This window comes from Vombatus ursinus, unplaced genomic scaffold (assembly GCF_900497805.2).
Source record: "Vombatus ursinus unplaced genomic scaffold, bare-nosed wombat genome assembly UNPS02014807.1, whole genome shotgun sequence".
NCBI classification, from domain to species: domain Eukaryota; kingdom Metazoa; phylum Chordata; class Mammalia; order Diprotodontia; family Vombatidae; genus Vombatus; species Vombatus ursinus.
In genome coordinates this window covers 921,124-927,043 of record NW_020954585.1, presented here as the reverse complement: position 1 = coordinate 927,043, position 5,920 = coordinate 921,124, and the positions used below count along the sequence as shown (strand labels likewise).

At 40.2% G+C, this 5,920-nt stretch overlaps 1 pseudogene; it reads right to left on the bottom strand.

Annotated features, from left to right (window-relative positions):
• Nucleotides 1-3,549: 3,549 nt before the first annotated feature.
• Nucleotides 3,550-3,625, bottom strand: LOC114052538 (annotated as a pseudogene).
• Nucleotides 3,626-5,920: the final 2,295 nt, after the last annotated feature.

Sequence of the window (5,920 nt, the reverse complement as noted above, 5' to 3'; positions counted from 1 at the left end):
TTCCTTTATTACCTTGTTTTTATTTTGTGTTTATCCTATTTATATTTATTATTTATATACTATATGTATATATACAGAGTGTTTCTCCCATTAGAGTATAAGCTCCCTGAAGGTAGGAATTGATTCTTTGCTTTTGTATTCCTAGCACCTAGCATAGTGTCTGGCACATAATAGGCAATTATTAAATACTTGTTGATTGATTGACATATTGTCCTTGGCCGTCACATAGCTTGGATCATCAAGTATGCCAAGTATTTGTTGACCAAGGCATTTTTAAGTTCTTTTGGTCTCCCCATCATGGCAACTAATTTATGTCAGTCATCTTTCTATTTTACGTCAATTAGCTTTACTATAATCAGTGTCTCTATCCTTTCTTCCATCTATATCCCATTGTTGGCATCATTAACTTATATAAACAGGTCAGATTGGAGTTGCTTTAAGTATATGTCACATCCTATCCTCCTTTTTATCCTTCCTTCTAACATGAATATTGTTCTAACATGAATATTTTCTTTGGTAAGTTGGTGGGCTGACAGCATGCAAAGATCTGATTTTGGAATGACTCCCACATTGGTAATGAGTCATTTCCTATCTGCTAAAATATAATAAATATGTTATTCAGATATGGATGTGATTCAAAACCACTCAAAAGAGTTTAGCCTAACCATCCCCACAAGAAAGTCTGAGTGGATGAAGAATGCCTTTAGTTCAGACTAAAGAAGAACAAATTATAAAGTTTGTCCAAGAGTATATATACCTTGGACACACAGGACGAATGGACAATGAGTTTGGCCTAGAAATAAGAAGGAGAAAGGGAGTGGGCTGTATTGCTTTTTGCAAATTACCAAGTTCTTTTAATGGCTTCAGACTGCTCCCTGAAGCAAAGATTTACCTTTTTTAATAGCTAGCCTGCCTTAACATGAGCAACACAGAGATGAAAAGCTGCGCTAAGCTGAACCAATGCAGTATTGTCCTTGCTGAATATCCTTTGCATGCTGTGGTTAAGTAAACCTCCTCTTGCTAGTAGAACCAGTGCTTTGTGACAACTACAGTTTCCAGGGAACTAAAAATGAACATCACTCAGTAGGCACTGGGCAGGGGTAGGGCAGTGTGAGCAAACTGTAACACATAGAACTATGTAGTAAGTTCTATAACTATATAGTAATTATATAGTAACAAGATCTATATAGTAAAGGATGTCATCACAAAATGCATGAGGAAAAGAAGAAAGACTGATTGTGAAGATGAGTGAGGAATAACTTATGAACATGCCATGTGTGCCATGATTATCCTGGTGATGTTTGGAGAAAGAGAAAGTCCTCCAGCCCATTGGATGGATCTATGCAGTGGATGGGCAGACAAGGACAAGGGTCCCATGAGAAAGGCAGGCATGAATGACTGGAGATGTGCATTGCTGGGGGGAGTACCTGGGCTAATGATATCACAGATCCATGTCAGTACTCAAATCTCCTTTTTCCCAAGTTATCTCTAGGGGCTTCTGGGAAAGCCCCACAGTTTTGGTAATTGAAACACAACACAGCATCTGCTTTATACTCCTACCTGTTGTTCATCCTTCTGTTTTTGAAGAGGACCAATGACATCATGGGTGATGTCTTGACTTGAGTTTGAATTGGAGTGAGACAGAGTTGCACAAAGTCGTCAGCCTCACTCTCTCTTTCTGAGTCATTGAAGTCAAGTGGCAGCACAAAAGTCAGGAGGACTGATGATGGTCAGGACATAGTGAATGACCTTGGCATCTTCAATGCCTTACCAAACTCTAAGTGTTCCACAGCGCCTACTTCAGCCTCCTTCATGGCCATTGGAACAAATTGTTCTCATTGGCCCTTTCCGCTGGGGGGAGTCTTCGCATGCTTGGGATAGACATCCCCCCAACTCACCAAGGGGATTGAGGCCCATAGGTTATCCTCAACCTAGTTTAACCCATTTGCCAAGATGGTTTTACTGGAGTGTGGTCACTGGCCTTTCCTACCTGTAAGCTTTCACCAGCCCTAGTACCTTCCACCACAGCATTGTATAAAATTCTTTCGATGTTACCTTTGGCTTAGTCCGTAGGCATCCCCAAATTTAACAGTCTTTGATGAAGTTCTATTCTCACCCTTGAGCACCAGTTTCATAACAACTGTTTGTTTGTGTACCTCAATACACAATGACAAAATAGGTCCTAAACTCAAGACTACGTATTTGAGGGCAGGGTCTGTATGGAATCAAACACTGAGGATACTGGAAGCCTTGTTGTTGTTGTTCGGTCATTTCAGTCATGTCTAACTCTTTGTGACTGTTTGGGCTTTTCTTGGCGAAGATGCTGGAGTGGTTTGCCATCTCCTTTTCCCATTCATTTTACAGATGAGCAAATGAAGGCAACTCTGGAAGGCTGAGGCCAAATTTAAACTCAGGTCCTCCTGACTTCAGGGCCGGTGCTCTATCCGCTGCGCCACCTAGCTGCCCTTCTGCCCTTGACTGTTGAACAGAATAAGTCAGCCCTTCACGTTTCTGAAGACAGCTATGATGTTTTCCTTGCGTCTTTTCTTCAGTTCCTAGTTCCTTCAGCCAATCCTCACGTGACCTGAACTCAGCATGTTTCGGCATCCTGGTTGACCTCCTCTGGAGACTCTCTAGTCTATCACTGTTAAGGTTGATATCAGTCACTTAAGGTGATATGTATACTTGTTGATTTGATAATCTCACATTTGGAATGCCAATAATTAGGTTAATGTTTATAGATTATGTAGAACTGATTCTTAGCATTATCTGTCCCTTTGCCAATATCACTGTTGAAGGAGAAGGAGGCTACATAGGACTGTCACAACCTCTCTGGACCTCAGTTTTCTCTTCTGTAAAATAGTTTGGACCTACTGGTCTAGATCTGTGATCCTGTGATTACAGTTAGGTGGCACAGTAGATAGAGTCCTGGATCCGGAGTCAGGAAGAACTGAATTCAAATCCAGCACCAGATACTTACTAGCTGTGTGACCCTGGACAAATCACTTAACTTCCACCTGCCTCAGTTTCCTCATCTGTAAAGTGGGGATAATAATAATATCTTCTTCCCAAGGCTGAGAAGATCAAATATGATAGTAATTGTGAAGTACTTTGCAAACCTTAAAATGCTATATAGATATTAGTTGTTATTATTATTAATATCCTGTGACAGCACGATTTTGCCTTTTATTTTTTTTTTCATAGGTTGCATGGCTAAAGAAGTCATTATGAAGTGGCCAGTCTGCAGGTGAGGAGCCCTTCTGTACTTAGTCTAGTCTTCAGAAAGCAGATGCTATTGATTCGTTGTTCTTGTTCAGTCATGTCTGACTCTTTGTGACCCTGTTTGGGATTTCCTTGGCAAAGATACTGGAGTGATTTGCCATTTTCTTCTCCAGCTCATTTTACAGGTAAGGAAACTGAGGCAAATAAGGTTAAGTAACTTGCCCAGAGTCACACAGCTAATAAGTGTCTGAGGCTGGATTTGAACTCAGGAAGATGAGTCTTCCTGACTCTAGGCCTAGCACACTGTCTACTGTGCTGCCTGCCCTTACATGCTACGTGCTATACTTTCAGCCACAATGATCTAGTAACATACTATAGAAATGATCCCTAAAAGTGTAGTCTATAGGTTACCAACAGTCACTGAATTTCCTGACTAGGTTAAAAAAATCTGCTAAGAAAAGTCAATGTTTAAAAAAAACAAACCAGGACTACTGTATTTAATTCATAATGATAATCAAGACATGAATGATACATTTAATCATTCTAAATTGTGTCATGCTTTAAGGTAACAATGTGGTTTGCCTACACTACTTCATCTGATCCTTCCTCTCTAGGGTTACCTTGTACCACAGAGAGCCAACTCTGATGGGCTGCCCACATTGTTCAAATGCCAAATGTACATTTGCCTAAAAGACTATTTCACAGAGAACTTATGTAAGGCAAGCGCTCACATGGTGGTCAGAAGAAGTGATACAAGGACACACTTGACGTTTCTCTTTGGAATCAATTGTGAGACATGGGAGACACTGGCACAGGACTGCCCAGCATGGCATGTCCTCATCAAAGAAGGTGCTATGTTCTATGGACAAAGCAGAATTGCAGTATCTCAAAAGAAACCTGAGATGTACAAAGTTAGAGACATCTCCACTCCAAGTGTTCAAATGGACTATTTGTGCCCGACCTATGAGTAGAACCTTCCAAACTTGTATTTTTCTGATCAACCACAGCTGGGCATACTGTATGTTGACCCTGACATAGTGATGTCATTTTAGTCCTCTTTGATAACGAAGGCCAACATCCAACCTTGTATCTATTCTGAATCTTAGTTGAGCATCACTACTCTCAGGTTTTTACTCCAAGCAATATATTCCTTATTTCATGGAGGATTCAGAGAAGCTAAGAGACTTATGCATTGTCACAGAGTTAGTAAAGTGAGTCAGGCAGGATTTGAACCCAGGTTTTCCTGATTCTAGGTCCAACTTTTTTTCTATTCTTTTACTATTCTATTCTTTTCTTTTCTATTCTTTTACTTCATGCTATCTCTTATTCCACTGTGCCATGACTGAGCACGCCAAAGGAGTGAGTGATTTTCTTTTTGCATTGCCTTAGAGGCAGTATGGTACAGGTGATAAAGAACTAGGTTTTGAACCAGGAAGACCTGGGTTCAAGACCTGCCTCTTCCACATATTGGCTGTGGGACTCCTGCCAATTCATTGAATCTTTCAGTGTCCTAGGCAACTCTTTACCACTATGTTCCAAAAAACGGTGTTGATCTGTATTGTTAGAGGAGATTTCCTTATCCAGGAATTCCTAATACCAATGAAATGATGCAGTCCCTATCCCTGTCCATATTGCCTTGGAAGTCAATGGCCAAAGTAACCCCCAGGAATCTCCATTCTAGGTAAAAACCCCAGGGTCCCATCAATAAGCACTCCAATTTTTGGCACTGATTTTTTCCCAGAAAGGAGTTTGCCCCACATCCCTCCTTTCACCTTAAAAAAACAAAACCAAACAGAAGGGTTATTTCCTTCTGCATAATTTAGGTGAGTTCAGCCCTTCCATTTTGGAAATCCTATTCCCAGAGTTTTCTTAGCCATAAACAACATCTTGGCTGCATCCAGAGAAGAGCCATTGTTCTTAAAAAATATCTCCAGATAAAGTCCCTTTGGCCATTGGAAGAGGAAAAAAAATAATGGATGGTGAATGGGGTGCTGCCAGCTCCCCCCAAAGAGATTGTTTTTCTCCCTAAGAAGAGTCAAAGATGAAATCAAGAGGAAATATAGCACCCAACTAGAGAGGTTTTTTAATAAGGTGTTTCACTCAAAAGAGGCTTAAATGAGACAAGCAAAATGAATACCACAAATATACAAGAAACAGCATTAACAAAGTGAAATCCCTCTTGGGTCCCCATAGCCAATTCAGAGAACAGCTCTATGAAATATTGAAAACACACTCAAACATCGTAAACTAGGAAGGACGTATCAATAATTCACGCCAACAATAACCAGAGCTGAGGAGTAGAGCACAGGGGATTTAATAAGTCCAAGAGAATAATTATAGTTTCAGAAGCCATTTAAGGGAAATTGGAATTTCAGTATGAACTAGAAAGGAACTGGAAGTCTGGGTAACTTACTATTGGAAAAACTCCAGAGGATGACACAGAAGAGACTAGGTCCCTCCCCTGTGTCTGTGTCCTACCGTAATCTGTCCCTCATGCCTTGGAGACTCCTTTCTCACCTCTTCCTCTTAGAATCCCCACATTTCCTTCAAAGCCAAGTACAAATATTACCTCTTTTACATGGTGTCTCAAAAGTCTTAGTGTAGTTTAAAACTTTATAAAGCTTAAAAACTGGATATATATCACAAACCACAAAAATGCATGTATATGTATCTAATAAACTGGGTCTATAAATATTTA